This window comes from Aquila chrysaetos, chromosome 1 (genome assembly GCF_900496995.4).
Source record: "Aquila chrysaetos chrysaetos chromosome 1, bAquChr1.4, whole genome shotgun sequence".
NCBI classification, from domain to species: domain Eukaryota; kingdom Metazoa; phylum Chordata; class Aves; order Accipitriformes; family Accipitridae; genus Aquila; species Aquila chrysaetos.
Window position 1 is genome coordinate 58,326,117 of NC_044004.1, and position 21,817 is coordinate 58,347,933.

General features: G+C 40.6%; 1 protein-coding gene across 6 annotated transcripts in view; it reads left to right on the top strand.

Annotated features, from left to right (window-relative positions):
- The window catches only part of SGMS2 (sphingomyelin synthase 2), an 80,748-nt gene that overhangs the window by 32,694 nt on the left and 26,237 nt on the right, over positions 1–21,817 (top strand). Inside the window, exons 1-2 of one of the 6 annotated variants that reach the window (XM_030012567.2) lie at positions 10,555–10,606; positions 10,885–11,113. The exons of 1 other annotated variant lie outside the window; for it this stretch is intronic. The gene's annotated coding sequence lies outside the window, so the exon portion shown is untranslated. 4 more of the 6 variants (XM_030012559.2, XM_030012579.2, XM_030012595.2 and 1 more) reach the window with 4 other exon arrangements.

Genomic DNA, 21,817 nt, shown 5'->3' on the forward strand with positions numbered 1-21,817 from the left:
ATTGGCTTACAGTATATAGATCAGTAAGCTGAAGTCAGGAATCCTCATCCTGTTCCTGATGTGCAGCTGAACCTTGGAGAAGCCACCACTGTACAAACTTTTTTTTATCTGATAACTGGGAAAATCGTACATACCTTCCTTTCTAAAAAAGCCTGGAGGCATATGGGTAAAAAATACTGAATATTGTATTACTACTAAATCTTAGAAAAATCAACTGAATATCCATTATATATTAATCTTTTGAGGAGGATTGAAAATATTAAAATTATTTAAAACTTACATTAACACTTAAAGAAAATACCCTTACAGTGTATGAAAAATAACTATATCTTTATTTTCTTACTGACTTAAGTGTTAAGTTGTTATTCTTCAACAAAGTCTTAACTTTTTGTCACCTTGAGAATCACATAAAGAAAAGAAGGCAGGTCATGCAAACCTTGAATGAGAGCAAGAATAAATATACAGAAAGCACGGCAGCCTTTAGAAAATTTGCAGAGCACGGGGAAGGAGTAGCAGAGGAGGAGGATGAAAAGAACAGTGAACTGAGAAAGTTAGGGTAAGTCTAGGCAGAAGAGAAGCAGTCATAGTGTATATGCCTCAAGACATTGAGTTTGGTAATTCAAGACTGGCTTGGATTCTACCATCAGTAAGAATTAAACTTTTTTACAACTGAATAGTTGGTGTGAAAAAGAAATATTTATAACTATACCTAATCTTGACAAATATGTTATTCTCATACTACAGCTTCTATTCTTGGCAAAGAAAATTTAAATAGTGATTTTAAATCTTACAGAACAGAAATTGTTGTTGTTCTCAACCTTTTTCACGTCATCCCAAATTACAGAAAAAGGGATATAGGACTTCCTTCCATTTTATTTTGCAAACTGCCTCCTAGATCAATATGAAGAAAGAGCTGGCGATTATGACCCGTCACCTGCTTGGTTGCTAAGGACTGAAGTAAAATGTGATTCTGGATTTCTCTTAAAAATGTTAAGTCCACAAAAATATTTCTGAATATTTTATCATATAGAAATTTAGAAGAAGGCAGCAGCCTTCTAATGCTCAAGAGAAAGTTACCAACCAAGAGTCTGATGCCAGGCTCTCTACAGAAAGGCAGGGAAAGAGAATAAGAAACAGCAAACAGAAATTGAGAACAGGAGTTCCAGCTAGATATAAGGAAACCATACTTCAGTATGGTGGTATTTAAGCATTGGAGCAGGTTTCCCAGAGATACTGTGAGGTCTCAGAGGTTTTCAAGACCCAACTGGACAAAGCTTGGGGCAGCCTGGCCTGAAACCAGTGTTGACCCAGCTTTGAGGAGATGGTTGCACTAGGTGAGCCCCAGAGGTCCATTCCTGCCTGATTGAGTCTCTGATTTGATTTGCAGCTAACCATGGCACTGGATGTGACAACTTTTTAACAGGCAGCATGTACCACTGCTTACGAGTTTAGGACAGAAAGCAAGATGTAACTCTGATACTCTCAAGAAAAATTTAGCTAAGTAGAACAAATGTAGGCAAATTGCAGTCCACTTTGCTCCCAGTAACTGAAGTGAAAACCAATGAGCATGCTGCAGTTTTCCTTTAAGCCTCTTTGAGCAGTCACAGCCAGCAGTATTTGCATGCATCCCATTTGTGCCCTAGTCTGCCTGCTATTTTTGAAAGGATAGTGGCATAACAACTTCACCACGTGAGAAAGTTATTTCCACAAATCCATTGTGAGGACTAAAATGTAGATCTACAAGTGACCTTTAAGTATTGCGACTGTTTAAGAAAAATATACAGGAAGGAAAAATTATCCCAGGAGCTGATGGCTGCATAAAAGGACTGCATGATCATAAACCTGTTAGCATCAGCATGTGGACTGTAGTGATGTATAGGAAAAGAGTGGAATGGGAGTGATTAACACGGGCCACTGGCGGGTTCCAATTCTTCTGCTGTTCTCGGGATGACCGCTGTAAGCTAAATCATGATCTCTTAGGCACAAGCTCTCTGGTTCAAAGGCAGTTAATCCGCAAATGATTCCAGAGATGTAAGGAGTATAAGACACTTGTATATCACCTTACATCCCAGATTTTATATTTTGGATATTTTTTGCCATAGGAGGTATCCTGTGCCTACTCTAAAAATCTGTTTTTCCCCTCTTTCTGCCTGTAACAGGAGTCAGAAACACAAACAAGGGCATGTTTACTAGGGACTGTCTCTAGATTGTCCTTCTCCTTGTTTCTGTATCGCAGCAAAATAACAATTCCTTAAGATGTAAAGAAAGGCATTTTGAATTAAGTAACAATAGGTTTTAAGAAGAGATTAAAAAAAGCCTCAGTACCTCTAAATACAATGCTTAACTAACTTACATAATCACCGCAGCTTGAAATCTTCAGGAATCATTACGTAGACTCCACTTATGGCTCTTAGGTGATGTGAAGATACTTTTCCACTGTATTGTGGATTGTGCCATCCCCAGGCACCAGCAGAAAGACATAGAAGGAGGAGGTCCTAATTAACTAACTGCCAGTTGCCACAATATCCACTTTAGCCATGACTGCCTACTATGGCATAGTTCTCTGTTGCTGAAGTATTTTTCTGTTATTCTCATCAGTCTTTTCCTCAATATTTTTGTGAAGAAATTAACAAAGTTATGAAATCAAGTATCAAGCAGAGTAAGAATAAGAGATTTGAGTGAGAGTGCATACTGGATATTTACAGTGGTGTTTTGTATTTTTTTTTCCCTTAGAAGAGACCACAGGTACTGCAGGTTTTCCAGAAGGACTAGAAAAATGTTTGCCTGGAGTTATTTCTATGAGGTGATCAACAAAGGCTGCTTTTGGTTCAGGGAAACATGTTAAAAAGCTGCTTCTTTTCATTAATTACATTTGATTAGTAACTCACTAGGGATATTATTTTCAGGGCTGTGGGTGCCAACACTTTCTCATAGCGGTTATATGATCAGCAGTGTTCCCACAAGTCACTCAGTTATTCCTGAGTGAGAAAGGAGCAGTGCTCTCCAGTCAGAGCATAATATGCTTTGCCTTTCTTCATACTCTGAAAGGAAGCTAAGGATCCTCATATTTCTGGTTCCAGTGTAGTTCCTTCTTCAAAGCCTATCACTCTTTAGATCTTTCATACTTTCATACTTTTTATGCCTATCCCTGAACTGGCACAATGCCAATTCAGCTCAGCGCATAATTAATCAGTATCAATTACATTCATACTAGATATAAGATTCCCATCAGCTTCAGAGTGCAGAATACTCTTCCATTGCCATCTTACTTTCTATTGCCTTTCCTAGTGTGTGCAACCTTGGAGACATCTATATTTACAACTCCTTGTGATTTATTTACAAGAGCAGAACAAGAATCTGCACTCTTAACAATGAAGACATCTCAAAGGTCTGCCTACATATAAAACTTGTAGTACCTAAAGTCAAGATTATGCTATGGTGTTTTCCATTGAGACATTTCATGGAAAACTGTCAGCCTCCTCATGTCTTCTGAGATCTGCCCCTCTTCTCCAGCTAGAGACTTAAGAAGACTCTTAATCTTTTTTCTTATCAGATTATAGGGAGAACCTTTCTCCCTGTATTATCACTCACCCTTTCTGCATCCTCCTCCAAATCATTTAAACAATATGAATCAAAGGAAAAGACACTTTAGAACACGTTTTTATGACAGTAATGTACATTTGGCAGGACGTAACACTACCTGGATCCCTTCACTTTGGCTTCACACCATCAGAAACCATCTAGTCACATCTGTGTGATGGTACATACAAACTAGCATAAAGACTCATCAGGAAGTGCTTTTCAGTCTAAAAAATAATCCATTAATCAACATTTTCTCAACTGGGGCCTTTGCGCCAAATCTCTTGGCCATTACTTTCCATAAGTAGAACCAGGGCATTTTGCTCCCACGTCAGAATAAGTCCCAAATTACTTCTGGATACATTTCAAATACAGTGGGACAAAGGTCTACATGCATATTTTCACCAAATGCATTTATCTTTTGAGTCCTCTGAAAAAGAAGATGTTAAAGCCCTGCTAATACGCAGAATATCAAAAGAAGCATGTCATATTTGAAAATCACAACTGATACATGAGTCAACTCTGTCTTTTGCTTCTTCATATCTGAGGTTCATGACTCATTCACTCACTTGAAGGATATCTGTCAGAACATCTTCAGCCATTATTTCACACCCAGACTTCATTCTACAGTCTTGCACACAGTAATAGTGAGATTTCATTTGAGACTATTTTGTATACCTTCCAGTATTTTTCCTCAAACCTTTTTAAACTCTTGGAGAAATAGGCATGGGATTGTATTAAGATCTTACATATTTGAGGAGCATCACACCCTATAGAAAAAAAAACACACCAAAAGCAGCAATCTGTTTGTGTTTGGTGCAAAACTTCATTAAGCCCTACTTGTTGGTTGCTGGTGTTTTTATTTAGAAGGAGAAAAAGCATCCCCTGTTATGCTAGCCAGAAAGAAAACAAAAAGCAAGTACTTTGGAAGGGTAAGTAGATAAGCAGCTAGAATAGAAGGATCCTTTACTCCTTTCTGTCCTTTTCCTAGCTTTTATTGATATGGCCATTATGCCTCTTCTGAAGCTTCTTGCATTGCTGCTACCAGAGACAGGACAGCAGATTAGATAGGAGGTTACCCTAGTATGACAGATCTCTCCATATGTTTCATACTGAATTTACATTCAGATGGTAAGAGCAGTCACTTTTTTTTTTTTAAGTAGGCCACCTGTCCCTCATGCAATTGTGTCAGCTGCTTAGGTTTAAAAATAATTTTTGCTAAAAAAAAGTCTTCATACTAATAGAATCCTAAAATGTAAGATAATGAGATAGAAATTATATTGCTCATAAACTTCAATGGGGAGGGGTAAATCTTAGCAGTTTTGGATAGCTCATTCACATTCCAGTCCTACTTCCTTTTCCCTCTATATTTTTTCTCCCTTTCCAGCTGAATAAGATAGAATTCTCCGTCATAGAAAAAGCACACACAGACAAAAAGAGATCATCGAGCAACTCCTGTTCAGCTACTGCTAATTTGTATTAAAATTTAGGGGCTTTTTGTTCTGCATTACTGGGTAAAAGCCCTAGAAATTTTTTGTTGAAGAGAATGGTTGCTGGCAGTCAAATGTTTAGCACAACTATTCTGCTTCAGATGGGCCTGCTGCAAAAAACCCTAAGGCTGAGAAATGAAAAGGAAGCTACCTGGGAAAGATGGGACCAGGGAAGTTAGAGAAGACAACTATTCAGGAGCATGAAGAGAAGATAAAGCTGAGCAGCAAAGAAAATGGGCTAAGTCAGCTGTCAGTTGTTGTTGTGATAATTGTTACAGCTAAGCAGTCTTCATTTAATTTTCATGCATTTAATGTCATATCCAGAAATTCTTATGATGCTACAGAAAAGCCTTAATAAGCCTTTTCAGCTGCCTGACATCATTCTTCTGATCTACTAGTTGTTTCCAAAAATGTTACCTCTTTTCCTAAAGAGGTTGCGAATATTTCCTATACTTCTGCTTGATGCAGTTTCCTAGAATGACCTTGATTTTCAAACTTGCAGATAGAGACAATAAACTAGAATTTATTTTTATTGTTCCCTGATCTCCCGTTTCCCCCCTACACCCCCTGTCAAGTACCTGCACTCTTACTATTTCTTCCGAAGCCCTGTTTCATACAAGAAAAGCATTTCTTCAAATGCTGCTGTTGTGTATAGAAAGAGGTCTGAAACTGGAGTCAGTGATTTTGGATGTATGTATTTTTAGATAGAAAATCAATTTTTGGCTTCAGTCATAAGGAAAACTGGTTTAAAGAAACTGCACCAGTCCTCTTACTCCTCAGCTTCTAAAGCATGTCTGATTTCAGGTAGTTTGAATGCTAAAAGCATTAGTAAAACCAAAGAAGCAAACAGCCTCCCCCCTGCCCCAGTAGTATCCAAAGGAAAACATCAGGTAACTTTGTGATACAGTTTTTTCTGCTTATGTAAGTGAAACACTGAGGAGCAAGTGCAAAGTTTGTTTTCCGTTATTGCCTTGTCAAAAAGAAAAAAAAAAAAAAATCACTGTAGTCTAAATCAGTTTTTCTCTTCCCCATGAGAAGGGAGTATAAATTCCACAAAGCTTCAGCCTTTTTGTCCTGAAATTATCCAAGAATGTAAGCCTTTGGAAAACTTAGTATCTAACTCCGCTCAGCTTTTGGTTTTGAACACAGCTAATATAGCAATTTTTGAGGAACGTAAACTGTATGAAGTACTAAGGTTAGACAAATGGTAAACAATAATCACAGGTTTTGCAAGTCTGGGAAATTAAAAGAGAGTAGCTGGCGGAAGCCCCTACCCTTCAGAGATGCTTCGAGCAGTCCCAGGCTGGACAGGCTACTCCCGAAGACCCGCCTCGCTAAGCGCGGCAGCTACAGAGGCAGCGAGGGCCCGTTCCCGCCCGCCGGAGCCGGAGCCGGAGCCGGAGCCGGGCACCTGCGGGGCGCGGCGGGCTCTCTCCCTCGGGCCGCCCGCCCGCCCGCCCGCCATTGGCCTGCCGCCGCTTCCCGCCTCCTTTGAAAGCTTGAGAAGGGCGGGCGGCAGCAGCGCCGTGGCAGTCGGGCGGCGGGGCAGGGAGGGCACGGCCCGGGAGCGGAGCGGCTGGGCCGGAGCAGGAGGCCGCAGGTAATCCCCGGGCAGTCAGGGGGCGGCGGCTTTCTTCACTCGGGAGTTTTCCCTCATGAGGATTGCAGGCGGGTTCAGCTGACTTGAGTGAGCTTCACCGAGGTTTCTTTGCTCACGAGTCTTCTTGCAAGGTGGTGGCATTAACCGAAGTCTTCGAAGTTTGTACGTTTAGCATAGCAGCGCTTGCCTTGACAGCTTAGTGCTTTATAGTAGGTAGTATTCTTCTTTGCGTATTTATTTGGGTTCAGCTTCTACTGACTTGTTACGGTGGGCTTGCTAGCTAAGCAGCTGAACTTGTGGTTGTGCTAGCTGTGATGATTTATAAATGTATTTTTTAAGGTCCTAGCCCCTACAATAGCAGGGCAGTACTGTGTACTTTTGAACTGTGTTGCTTATGAAGTAGTAATGGAAAAACTTGTCTTCCCATTTCTTTTGTGGATTATCTTTTCATCTGCTTGTTCAGTTGCCAAAAAATAGTGACATTAATGGTGAACCTATAAGGTAAGCTTTTTTTCCTTGTTCTAAAGCTGTTGATGATGAAAACGAACTAGTGAATTTATTAAAATAATTAGCTGGAGAAATAGAATTCATGTTACCACTGAAATGCATCTGATTCCAAAATTGTGAAACTCATTTTTGTTAGGTCTTGTTAAGTATTTAGCAAGTGTATGTTGATGAAGATCTCTTTATGAATTGATATTCTACATACATTTGGCTTTAGTGTACTTTATTCTTTCGTAATTGGATGGGAATAATAAATCATTCTGGTGTTTCTTCATCTGTTTCAAGGTAGGAGTATCAGCTAGCACCATCATAGATATAATAGGGCTGCTGTGAGAGCCAGGGTACAGAATATAATGTTAGGCATGTATAGAAGTAGTTTGCAGGACTACCTTGATTTATATGCTACTTGAAGAAAAAGCAGGGAAGAATTATGAGGGACTATACTTATGGGGGGCTACAGGACAATTCAGTGTAAAATACCTCTGTATGTTTTCATCTGCCCTGAACATAGTTGTAATAAAGGCTACAAATATGCATGAGCTCATTAGAACATGTGTGCTTATACAGTTAATTACTTCTGAAACTACTTAGGCTGAGCACAGATACATAGTTCTTCCCTATGAAACTTCTGCATAGAAGTCTGCTATGGCTTGGCTACACAAGTAGGCTTTTTTTGTACTACTGTTTACTCTGTCTATAAACTGTAAAGTCAGCTTGAACTAGAAATTCCTATCTGGTTCTTGCTTCCCCCCACACAAACCCCATCTTACAGCTTTAGTTCTGCCATGGGGCAGAACTACGCAGGATTCTGGTGGTAGCTGCCTTTGAAAACTGCCTGGGTGTCTCTTTGGAAATAGTCAGAATTTTAATGCACAGGCTGGCTGTGTTTGTCTATAGAATTACTGTTTCCAATAATATCCCTGCTGATCTCATGAAAGGGGAAAAAAATAAACAGTAATGAAAAAGATGCTGGGTTTGTTCCAGCTGAAAGGAACAGTATTTTTTTTTTTTTTTCTCCAGAACTCCTCTTTCTCCCTCCCATCCACCTCCCTGGGAGGTGAGAGGGAATGCAACTTGTATGTTGGCCTCCCCATGGAATTTTGTATGTGTGTGAGGCTTCTTTTTCCTCATAAAATAAGTCATCGTTCTGCAGGTCTTAAGTTCTCTCCCTCAGAATTCCTGCCCTGAAAACGACCTTGTGAAGTTAATCTAGTTTAAAGTAATGATCAAGAGATGTGCTGCCTCTGCCAAGTTTTGTGACTTCACAAATATGCTGCTTGCTCTCAAAAGTTTGTTGCTATGCAAGACTTGCAGACAGTAGCTACCAAATTAGTTACAGACCATCTCCTGCAAGCTACTCTTCACAGATGGCACCTCTGAGCTCAATGGGAGCTCTGTGACCAAGTTGTACACTTGAATTCAACAGGTCACCTGTGAGGATGGGCTCGTAGGGCTGGATGTAAAGTGTAGCCTTGAACAGAGTGCGCTAAGGTACTGTTATTTTCTGCTCTCTCAAATGCAGTGCTTCAAATAATAGTATTTAAAAGTAAAGGCAGTTTCAGGTGGCTGTTGTATCTCAATTAAGAAAAATGTCAGTAACTTTCCCCTTCTTTCCTTTTAACCTTTTTTCCTTAGATGGCATTTTTTCATTTAAAAAAAAAAGGGGGGGGGGGGGGCTCTGTCTAGCATTTGCTGTATCTATAGGTGTGTTTGCCTGTAGATACATTTTCTTCCTCTCATTACTATTTCTATTCTTGAATTGTCACTCTTGTCAGTCATTATCCTCTTTGTATAACATCTTCAAGTAAAACTCAATTCTGTGAAGACTTGCATGTAATTAAGTGTATGCAATTAAGCATATGTGTATGTCTTTAACACCCTGCCCTGCCCATGGTACCTCTATTGTTTTTTCAGATTCGTTTTAAAGGATGTGTTACCCAGTTACAGGAATTACTGGCGGGTGGAATCAGAGCAGGCAGTGAAGCATGCTGTGAGGTTCAAACAGATTCAGCACTACAGGTGTGTATGTGCGGTGTGTATGTGCGTTCCCCTAGCAAGAGGAAGGGCAGTCGTCTAGCTGAATTGTTTATCTGGTTATAATACACTAGTTGTGTTAAGCCTGCAGGAGGGAAAACTTAAAATCCTGGCATCCTGTCTGTACCAGCACTCTGCCTGTTGCTATTAGATCAGGGTAGGGTTTCCCTGTCCCACAGAACTCTGAGAGTGCAGAAAATGTTTCCACCCCGTGCTGGAATAAAGCAGATTCCCCCTTCCCTTCCCCCAAGCTTTTGTGGAAAAAAACAAAGTGTGAGCAACCCAAGCAGAATAGCCAATAGCTGGGTGAAGGGGGCTTTCCAGGGATGTAACAAATACAGGGTCAGGTGCCTTCCTTGAATCCAGGGCAGTGAACGAGGCCTGTCTTTCATGTGACTGTGCTTGTTGCTGAAGCCTTTTGACTTCCAGGCAGGACAGGTGTATCTCGGCCAAAGAGTTTCGGTGTGGATGAGTCGACACCTCCTTTCCCCCTCCCTCCCCCTCGCCAATCCCTTGTTTGTTGTGCTGGAAGACTTCCAAGGAAATATGTTTGCTAGTAACGATGGGGGAACTGTTTTAGAAACAAAAGAGGGAGGAAAAAAAAAACCCTACCCCCCCCCCCAAACCCCAAAACAAACAAACAAAAAACCCACCAACCCAAAACCAAACCCCCAAGCAAAGCCAAGGCCAAAGACAGGGGTGAAACACGTGAGAAGCAGGGGGTTTCAGCGACAGTCATCCTTCGCTTGAGATTCGAGTTCGGGAAATCGAATCCCCCGGCGTAACCGGGAAGCCGTTCCCCGCTGGCGGCCGCGGCGCTCGGGTCTGGCCTGGCGACGGGGGCGCGGCGCGGCGCAGGGCCCGCGGGGCGGCTCCGGCGGAGGGCAATGCCCGTCTCTTAACGGATATCTTACGGGTGCGGTGTGTAGATGTCGGTACCTCGTTTTGCGAGCTAACTTAAGGCTTCCCCCGGGAGGGCCGAGGCAGGGGAGGAGGAGAGGGAGGAGGGCTGGGGCGGATAGGAAGGGAGAACGGGAAGAGGGAGGGCAGGCAGGCAGGGAGGGAGGGGAGGGAGCCGGAAGGGAGGCGGAGGAAGGGCACGAAATAACGAGGAGACCGCCCGCGGAGGAGGTGCCATCCCCGGCGTAGTCACGGCGGCTCGGCGGCGCCGGCAGTAGGCTGCCCCGCCGCCGGGCCCGGCCGCGCGGGGCGGCGGGCAGCGCGCGCGCGCGCAGAGGCGCGGGTGGCGGCCGGGGAGGGGGGGGAGGACGACACGACACCGGGAGCGAGCGGGCGGGCGGGGCCGCGCCGGGACCCGCCACCTTTAGCGGCGGGCGGGGGCTCCGTAGAGGTCCTGCCGGTTTTTCTAGCCCTGCCTCCGAGTAGCAGCAGCGCCGGGGTGAGTCACTGTTTGGAAATGGAGTGGGCGGGTGCGCGTGTGAGAGAATGAATGATGTCAGGGAGGAGTGCGGCTCTCGGGGCGAGCATGAGACTCGCGGTAAACACGGCGGCGGCGGCCCCGAGCGAGCGCTGCCCCCGGCGCCCCCCGCCCCGGAGCCGCCCTCCAGCGGGGGAGCGCTTCCAGCCGCGGCACTGCTGAGGTAGCGCTGCGGGCAGGAAACCTCCCTGAGAAGTGTCGCCTCCGCTGACGCCCTTAACGCCGGTCCCTTTCGCCAGGAAGGAGAAGAGTCTGAGGCTGCGAGAGGAGCAAATTGCAGGGGAAGGTAGAGATTGTGGCAAACTTTCTAGCTGCTTCTGCGTGCTGCTACCTCAGCGGTGGGAGTGTCTGGCTGTAAGGAACTGCAAAGCCCAAACCGAAGAGCCCTGAGGCTCGAAAAAAGACTTCCCGCTGCCTTTAGAGGAGGAACTGCCAGCAGTGCGAGCTTTTGCGTAAACAGCTGAGTAGGTAAGTTGGGAACGGCACAGGTGGATTGAAAGCGTGGCATACCACAGACAGGCACTTGGAGAACCTCTTTCACAGAAGACCTCTACGTGTGAACTGGATGGGAGACTGGGAAGAGCAGTCTTGCACTTGTGGTCTCCTCCACTTCTAGAGTATGTATGTTTTACCCGTAAAATAGTCTTAATTTTACTCTTGAAGAGGCCCCTCTAACTAGGGAGGGCACCCGCTGGGTTGATTTCTCTTGCAAATACGTAATGCGTGGAACGTACTTAGTCTGCTGCTAAAATTGTACGTTCTTGATGTGGGCAGTGCGTGCGTACCCCTTAGAGCAGTACCACATACCTAGTTGGACGGGATGGGGCTTCAAAATGCCTGGGTTCAGCTCAGGAAGATAAAGGATTACCATAAGGATCATAATGGGGTTGTAAAGATGTGTGGCTGTAGGGTTGGTTGGTTTGGGGTTTTTTTTTTTTTGTTGCTGTATGTCTGCTCCGTTGAAGCCACTCTTAAACTTCCTGAAGTGCAGCAAAACTAATCTTCTTGACTTAGTGGCAGAGTACATTTCTATTAACATTGCATGGTTTCTGGCTTAAATTTAGCTCAAAATCCTTGTGAAAAGTAGTTAGTGCATAATCTTCTGGCAAGATAATGAAACTCCTAGAATACAATGTAGACCAGCTATTGTTCAGTTTAATGCATTTCTAATCTTTCTATTTGATTTTTTTTAAGACCTTAGAAAATCAAATACCTATCTATCCTCAAACCTTAATAGCTATTAATTTATAAACAGTTAATTATATAGGTGAATGTTTCTGTAGAGGTATTAGCATAAACTTAGCAGGTGCACGATATTTTCTGAGGCAGTGGGCCTTACAGAAGTTTTGCCAAGCTTCACTTCAAGTTGCATTTATTAAATAGTTTGCCTAAAAACCAAACTGGTTTTTTATTATATTTAATGTAGTTGCTTATGTATATTATTATTTGACAGGGCAGGTTTTTGGAGACTGTATAGCCTTAGATACTTTTTCGCTATGAAACCAATAACTTTTTATTTTAACCTAACTTAAATGATCTAGGGCTTAATTTACTAGAAAGGTCAATGTGCTTGCTTCCATTTTTTTTTTTTTCCTTTTGGATAGGATTTACATTGCTTTTCAGTAAAAATTTATAATCCATGTCTGATTTTAGAGAAACATATACTTGTGTCTCTGTCCTTCAGAAAAATATTCTTCAAGCGTAACCTGTGTAGTATGTGCAGACACAATGGGTATTTGGACAAATCAAAGGGAGGGGGGAACTTTAGGTGAAATTATAAGGTGATGACAACAGTATGTAGATTAAGGCCCCTAATGAGTTGAGTTCACTTCAAGGACAGTACAGAAATCATACGATGGAGAAATGAGAACTTGAAGAGAGCAGAGGTGGATTTTTCTCTTCTACTCTTAGGTTGGTAATCTGAATCTAGAATGACTTTATATACCCCTAAATTTTAAATATTGAGCCATGGTTGGCATGTTGATGAGCATCTATTGTTCTGGATCATAAAAGCATCTTGTGATTGTAATAATGTAAGATACAAAAATGATAGGGCTTAACAATCCTGTTTTCATAAATCAGTTTTCTTCTGAATTCAAAACTTAATGTTCTAAGTGGACATCAGAAGTATTATATCATGGATGCAGTATTGTGAAAAACTTCATATTTCCTTATCAAGTACAAAAAACCAAACAAAACCACAACCCACACACACACCTCCCTGTCACTGGGAGGGCTGACTAAGAGACTTCATCTCAAGTATTTTTCATTTTAAAAACCAGAGAATTCTTTATTTACAGTGTATTAGTATACCAAATAAAACTATGAAGACTGGAAAGTACTGTATTGATTTTTAAGGATTAACAAAACTAAAAAAAAAAAAAAATATATTGAAATGAGTGATGGATTTAAAAAATGAGTAGTTTTTATTAAGGACCAGGGAATGTAAAAAATGGTTTTTGAAGAGATGGCTCATTACAGTTAAGTCTCCTCATATAGAAATTGACTTTGAAGATGCAGAGATTTGTAACAAAATTGCATGCATCTTCTGTTTGGATTTTTTCTAATTTTGATGGGCTATTGGCCTACAATGTTCTTTGATACTATTTGTGAGGAGTGGACAATACAGATGCTGTGACACTTTATTTAGTATGGCTATGGTATTGCAGTAGTCCGAACAGATGCTGGGAAGATTAATGTAACACTAGGTCCACTGTCTTCAGAGATCTCTGTCTGCTGGGAGAATTGTTTGTACCATGGACGCCACTGTCCCCGAAGATGCTGCAGACACTAAAATGTTAGGCATCCAGGCACCACTGTCCCAGCAGATGCTGAAGACCTTAAGAGCTGCTGATGGGAAAGTTTTATGTAACACAGATAGCTCTGTCTTGTCCATTCTGCACCTGTTTGAAAGATATTTCTTAACTATACTGAACCCAACTGTTTTAGTGAGGCTCCAGAACTTTAATAACCACAAGTGTCTCCTATATTAGGACACTTGCTTACTTTATCGCTGTTTCTCTTCCCTAGAATAGCTCTTGTGTGGACATGTGTAATACAAAGAATAAAGTACTTCTTACCCATATAGTTGGGTTTGGAAGTCTACTTTATAGCTGTTGATATGAATTTTAATAGGACTAAACTGTATACTAAAACTAAATCAGCTTCAGGAAAACCTGTTACTTGCCCTCTAACATACATGTAGTATCTGTAATACAAAGGGATTACTGTGCCTTGGGCTCATGCTTGTGGTTTGCTGAGTAAAACTTCCTGCCTTACCGTGTTAAGTCCCTTTCAAAATATGCTGTGTCAAGTCTGGGTCCTTTTGTTTGTTTGCAGTCTGACATTAAAAAATATTGAGGTCTAGTCTGTTGTACGGATGAAGAAATTAAAATAGTTTGTCAGAGTATCTGAAGCTGAGTTAATCATTGTGAATAGAATGGTTCTTAATAAAACAGTATTCAGGTCTTAAATCCTCAAAGAAAATAATTCTTGAGCATGATTTTTCAGGAAAACTTCATTGCATTCACTCTGACAAGACAGTTTTATGGTAAAAAAAGCATGTATTTAATTTTCCAGATAAAATACCTTTTCTCAGATGTGTAACCCTAAGAAAGGAGAACGTCCTGTTCACTTGAAGGTACCTGAACAAAAAAGCAGGTGTCTTTCTTTCACTTGCCTTCCCCAGCTTATGTAGGTTAACTTGCAACTGCCATGTTTAAGTTTCAAGGACATCCCACTTACTCTTTATAAACTTTGTAAATAAAACCTAAGTTGCTGCTATCAGTGGAACTGTGAGGCTTCCAAGGGGTGAGCTTTGCTGCTGCACAAAGCAGTGTCTTACTATTCCTGGCTTTTAGAGTTAATTTCTTGCTGCTCCCTTCTGTAGTCTTCTGTTTTCTTTTTGTCTATATATTCAGATTTCCTTAGGCTGAATCTTACTAGAATGCTGTGCAATGCAGTAAGCTTCACAGTAAGCTTTGCAGTGTTTTTATGTGTCTGTGGTTACTGATGCAAAATGGACTGGGGTTGTACACCTGTTCTTCCTTGAGAAAAGATGCTGAGCCTCTTGGGTGCAGCGCTGAATGTTTTGGAAAGTTGCATCAGCTTAACATGGGTGACTTAAGCTCAGCTGATGCGGAGCACTTCTGGACACTTTTGCTTAAGAAAGGCTATAGTTAAATTCATTCAGGATTATTTTTGAGCAGTGATCTGGAATCTTAAATGGAGTGTGTAGAGTTGAAGTCAGTTTCTTAGATAAAATGTGAGCATATTATGGCTGAAACTGAATAGAAAAGTTTGGAGTACAAATAATGATTAAATGTGAATCTTCAATTCCAGTAATGTTACTTTGGTGGTGAAAGAGATGGACATCATGAAAGAAATCAAACAAAGTGAGCAAAACAAAACCAGGAAGCTAAATATATTTAAGCTGTTCATTCTAATCCCCCATTTGAGAATTTACAAACTGCCTGCAGCAGTTTGTAATCACTGGTTTTCAGAAACTCCCCAGGCAGTTGGTAATGTTTTCAGTGACATATGATGTTTGAGGCAGGTTTACCTGTTAGTTGTCATAAACCAGTATGTCCCATGTAAAGTTATGTAACTTTTATTAATTTGGAAGAGAAGTTCTTTTTGCCTAGTGTCTCTGTTGGTATCTGAGGCCCAGGTCAGTCTTGCTGCTATTGTAAACTCAAATGTACCAAGAATGAAGTTTTAAGTATTAATATGGGTTAAATCATACTAGTAGGCTTACTCAGTTTTCATCTTTATGCTAGTTCTGATGGCAGTCACTTACTGGAGTTTGCATTTGTAGGGTGTAACTTATGGAAGGGTTTTTTTTCTTTTGTTTAATTGCAGCTCTCTACTGTTCATGCCTCTAATACTAGAACTTAAAGCTGGTTGGTTGGTTTGTTTTTCTTTTTAAAATCTTGGTTAATTGTAAAATAAGTGGGAGTTTGTAACCCTATCAGAGTGCAGGACTGTCCAGCCTCAAAGAACAAGCCTCTGACAGAGCCTGTCTAGAACCTGAATCTTGTAAGACCTAGCTTAAAGCCTTAAGCAAAAGGTAATGATTTTCCTTTTTTGAAGTTCATTACAAGTGTTTTGGCATATGTTACCACCCCAATATATCTTTAATAGAACACTTGCATCTGTAAAAGTCCTTTATTAAGAAGTCACCTGCTGTCACTGATATTTTTCCTGTTGAAACCTGTTTGCATTTCTTAGTTTTTCTCTTTTTAGAGCTTTTATTCTGCTTCACCTCCTAAGATCTTAAACTGTTGTGTGATGAGTGCTGAATGACTTCTCACAATTAGTTTCAGTTATGTGAAATGTACATAAGTGACAAAATGTTTACTTATGCACACACCCAAGTTCCTGCTTATGTTCACTCCAGTGCTGGACAGTTGGTTAGTGGAGCAGACCTAAATAAGGAGACAGAGTCTCCTTATTTAGGTGACATAATTTGCTAAAGAGAAACAGCAGTAGGGAAGGTCATGCCTCATAGTTGTTAATTCTGTCTTTCATATGGAGGGCACGATATAATCCTATAGCTTGTTGATAGTTCTAATACATTTCTACAGTAATTACAGCTCATCTGATTTTGGTGGGGTTTTTTGGTATTTTCCCCACATCAACCTTGTCAATGGGAAACAGCACTTGCTGTTTGTAGGTGCTTTATAAGAGTGCCAAATACCACTGCCCATGTCTCACTTTGAGACTGAACACAGACTGTATTGAAGCAAACTGTTCCCATCACTGCCACTGCCTCAAAAGGACATTTTAAAAACTGCAATGCTGTGTTACTGTCTTAACAGTGCTAAAAACATGCTTAATGTAGAATTCTGTCGTTTCATCGTCTGCCAGTTATTGTGGTTCAAATTTATGTATTACAATTTCAATATAAAACCAAAAGTATTTAAACTGAAATTTTTACAGCAAATTTCTTTTTTGTGTGTTTAATGCTGAGAGAAATTAATTGCTATGGAACGACTTCAGGTTAGTTTGTAGTTACTAGTTTTTCTGGCAACTCACCTATTTTAGGAGTGTACAGAAACTATCAATATGGTGTAGCTTAAAAAGTTAACTCATGTTACTTTTAGTTTCTGTGTAGTAGGAGTCTGACAAAATTCCTACCAAAGCTTGTATTCTTTCCTATTTTCATAATACTGTACTAATCTGTAAGGATGCTGTGTAAGAGTTCTTTACAGTGTCATTCTCAGAAGCATGAAATTGTCTTCATTTGATTTCACTCTGATTTTGTATACCATTTTGTGTGTCACCTCACAAGAGTTCATTCCTGTCTTCTGGCATATCACCTTGGTCTTGTAGAGGCTCATTATGAACACAAAATTTGGCTCTACTTAATAAGTAACAAGGCCAACTTAAGACAGTTCAACTGCAGTTATTGAAGAAGTGCAGATGCTCAGTCTGCTGTGTTTTCACAGAATTATTTTGTTTCACTGCATACGTATACTTTGCACAAAGCTGCAAGTGATTTTGAAATTTCTGAAAAAAACCCAAACAACTCTATTTGATGTGGAAAATGTGCCAGAAAGCTAAAGGTGGTTCCTCCAAAGTGAAGCTGTGTTTCTTTCTGTCCTGTGAGAAAGAGGATTGACTGAAATGACTTGAATCCTGTATTGACTATTGAAACTGATCGTGCACTAAAATAGTAAAACAACTCTTTTCAGTGTTTTTGTTTTCCTAGAAATATGTTAACTTCCATGACGGACTTCAGTCTTGAGAGGAAGGGCTGTGGCATCCTGTTTCACTCTGAAGCAAGAAGTATTAAAGGCATTGCTCCTTCTAAGGTGCCATAGTGACCTTGGAAGTTAGTATGAAGGCAATTTACTGAAGAGTTGAGTGTTACGAGTTTAAACTTCCTTCCACTACAGTGATTGTGTCCTGAATTTGCAGACACTATTTAAAATCATCATCTTAGTGTATTTACCACCATGAAATTGAATACTACACGTGCTATATAGCTGAATGGCAAGCTCTCTCCACTGAGGATAGCTTTTTTTTTTTGTAGTAAACATGGTCATTAGCTTCCTCTATGCAGTTCTTAAAAAATTGGCTAAGCTATTCTCATGTGCACAAGCAGGCATAAGTATTTATGACAATTAGTTATTTTTTCTGTGTAGAACAACTAGTCTATGTCAAGTAGGGTGGAATAATGTGTATGTCTATGGTACAAGTCAGTAAGATGGATGAAATACATCTTAGCTGACAAGCCATGGGACAAGGCACAATGCCTGTCAAATATCAGAGCTAAAGTAGTTGGGCTAATGAAGTTTTCAGCTCTAACAAATCTAAATAATTGCACTTCTTGCTCTATAAGTATTTTTCATTGGTATGTAGTGTTTCTTTTTTAAAAGCGTAATTCACAGATTATAGGCAGTTTACGCTTTCCTGTGTACACTGCTTTCTAGTCATTGGACAATCTGAACAAGATTAAGTAGCTGCCTGGTTTAGTCTTACTCTGCAGGATGAATGTTCCCATAAATTTCTGCTTTTTCTTTTTTTTCCTTAATTTGGACTTGGAGAAAGTTTAAAATAAACTCTTAAACATTATAGGGTTTGGACTAAACTCTTTAGCTCTCTTACATTTGAGGAGCTCAGTACTGAAAGACTGAAGTTAAAATGGGACACAATTCCCCCTCAAGGGCCTGAAATGCAGAGAAGAGTTGCAGGAAGGCAGAGGCTCTCTGTTCTCTTGTGCTGCATTAATGGCAAACAGTAGAACTATGTTCTTTTACCTTACCCACAACTTTTTTTGAGTGTGCATGCATGTGCGCTTTCTTCCTATTCTCCCCCTGCATCCTGTTGTAGTGAAATCAGACACAAAGCTTTTAGCGCTGCAAGCCTTTCTAGAACATCTGTTCAAGGCAACACAGTTTAGTCAAAAATTGGCTGCGATGCATGTAATATGCAGAAAAGGTTGTTGGTTATCAAGGTCTGTATTGCTTTTATAAGGACACCTACAAGAGAAGTATTGTACTTAGGCCTCAAAATTTGCTCAAAGAACTACTATCTTGATTAATCTTCCATAACAATTACTATTATGAAAATGCTTACTCCAGTTTTAATGGTTTGTATTACTCAGCAGGTGTTAGACTGATATTACATAGCTTATGATTTGGTTATGCATTGCTGAAAATGAAACATGAAAAATCTACTGACACATGCATTTGTAGTGATATTCTATAGTGTTTTCAATTAGGATCAGGTTACCAGCCTTTCTCCTTTCATCAGAAGGCTTGTAGACTGCAGGATGCAGTATTTTTGTTGTTGTATACTTGCAATAGTGTGATTCAATGGAATAAAAGATAGTCTTGGTGGACAGAAAATGTATTGTTATTTAGCATGACTTTTTTGTCTTGTTGCTGTTATGACTGTTTTAAAACACTCTGTTTCCACACCTCTTATCTCTTCTTTTCATGAGTCCTATAGGTCTAGGACAGTTCATAGATTGAGTTAAAGAGCAAAGGCAGCCTCTGCTGCTTTTTTTTTTTTGGCCAGTGCTGTCACTTCATAATTCCAGGTATGTGAACTGGAAGTACCATGTACATCTAGAAAACCTCTCCACTTTCTTAGTTTAGAACTTCTTGGGCATTGTTTGAACTATGATGTGGCTGCTGCTTGTTTCTTTGCTAAATCTCACCATCTTTGACACAAACTCATTATGAGCAAAATGTCAGACTTAGTCTGAGGGAACAGATGGAAATGCTTCAGCCGAAGCAAGTCTGTTTGGGGAGTTGAAGGCATGTAGGCCAGATGTACTCATGAATTGACCTATACCTTAGCTCAACAGGACCTTCTTCCTGAGATCAAGGCATCAAAACTGGTTAGTCAGTTTTGGCCTAATGTTTAATGTACAGCCTGATGTAACTTAAGTCTAGCCTTGTCTGAGAGGACCTTTTTGTCAGTGTTTACCTCTTAGCCAGGCAGCATCTGTAGAGCGATTGCCCATGAAGTATGTTTGCAGATAATCAAGCTATATTTCAAGTAGATCGTCACGTTGGTACTTGTCAAATGTATATCCTCTTATGTAACAGTTCAGGATGGAGTTATAGTTTAAAGTATGTGGGTATGTGAGCACCCTCTTCTCTTGTGTTATTCTGCCTCCTGTATGTGTCATGAAAGTGGTTCGTATAGTTAAACTGAATAGTAACTTGTTCCCTAGTTTTTGGTTTGGTTTTGGTCGTTTTGGGTGTTGGTTTTTTGTTTTTTTGTTGTTTTTTTTTTAATTGCCTGCTGTGAAGTCCCCACTCTAGCTCAAATGTTGAGGGTTAGTGGAAACTTGAGTTCATGCTGGAAAGTGTCTTAATAGGTGTGCATGAGTATTCAGTGTTCTGGTGTCTGACCATGCTTAAGAAATTTTACTGTGAATTCTGACCCTGGATGTTTCAGGTGACTGCTCTGACTGATTCCTTGCAGAATAAGAGACCACAGCTTGTGCCATCATGGTCCTTGTGCTGTTGCCCCATAGAAGCAGAGTTGAATAGGTCTCAATTCTGCCCAAATGTGTTTCATAAATCTTATTGTCAGACATGAGGAAACTTTGGGAAGCTGAGAACTTTCTCTGAATAGTCCTTTTTAGACTAGGATAGTTAATTACTCTGTTGGAATTGAACTATTTCAGAGTTGAAGATGATACAACTTTCTTTGAGTGTGGGCTTTAGGGATAGCTATCCTAGGAATGTAGGGAGAAACATTTTTGGCTTTGGAAGATGTTTTTGCTCAAAAGATGCGACACTCCTTTTCTGCTTGTGACCCACACATCTGAGTATTCAATATTTAAGGAAGCTCACAATGTGCATTATCTTAAATAAAAGGAAATCAGGTTTACTCAGAGGCTGGATGTGATTTTCAGGCTGACTTGTTTCCCAGTCTTTGCTTGAATACTAACACTACTACATAGAAAACCTGTTTCTTGTGTGTTCTTTGTCTTGAGTGAGGTACTGAATGATGGGAACTCATCTGGGAAGTTTTAGGAAGGGATAATAATCTCCTGTAGGGCATAGGTCCTGCTTTCTGAAGGGTTTAAACTACAAAATTCTAACTCAGTTTGTATCTTATGCCAGAGCAGTGTTTAGCATTCCTTGTGGTGTAAAGACTGTTTTTAGACGGTTTCTTCAAACTTTTTTCATATGTGCATACTATTAAAAGAGCTTCTGGTTATTTAAAAAAAAAAAAGAAAATCTAACAGAAAAAGACTCTTAGACTTCTTAAAAGTCAAACTGTTAGGAAGGGGAAAAAAATAGATTGGCTCTGGGACTTTAGGTAAATTCCTTCCATTCTTTTTTAAAACAACAAAACCCACCCTACACATGGGTACCTTGTGATCTACTATCTTTGTTTATACAGAAATACAACAGAGATAACTGGACTTCATGCAGTTAAATAAAATTAACTTTGACCTATAAAATGAGTTAAAATTGCATGGCCTAGACTGTTTGCATGAACTATCTCTAATTATTACTGCTGCACTGAAGGGAGTGGAACAGCTTAACATGGGGTGGAATTTGCAGGTATCCTAGTGTCCTGGTTTCGGCTGGGATAGAGTTCATTTTCTTTCTAGTAGCTGGTATAGTGTTTGGGATTTAGTATGAGAAGAATGTTGATAACACACTGATGTTTTCAGTTGTTGCTAAGTAATGTTTAGACTAAGTCAAGGATTGTTCAGCTTCTTGTGCCCAGCCAGCAAGAAGGCTGGAGGGGCACAAGGAGTTGGGAGGGGACACAGCCAGGGCAGCAGACCCAAACTGGCCATCGGGGTATTCCATAACATGTGACATCATGTCCAGTATATAAACTGGGGGGAGTCAGCCCAGGGAGGGGGAGGGCGGACCACTGCTCTGGAACTAACTGGGCATCAGTCAGCAGCTGGTGAGCAGTTGCATTGTGCACCACTTGTTTTGTATATTCCAATTCTTCTATTATTACTATTGTAATTTTATTATTGTTAATGTTGTTGTTTTCTTCCTTTCTGCCCTATTAAACTGTCTTTATCTCAACCCACCAGTTTTACTTTTTCTTTCCCCGATTCTCTCCCCCATCCCACTGGGTGGGAGGGGGAGTGAGCAAGGTGCTGCATGGTGCTTAGTTTCTGGCTGGGGTTAAACCACGACACTCAGGTTGACTTCTGTTTCCAGCTAAATAAAA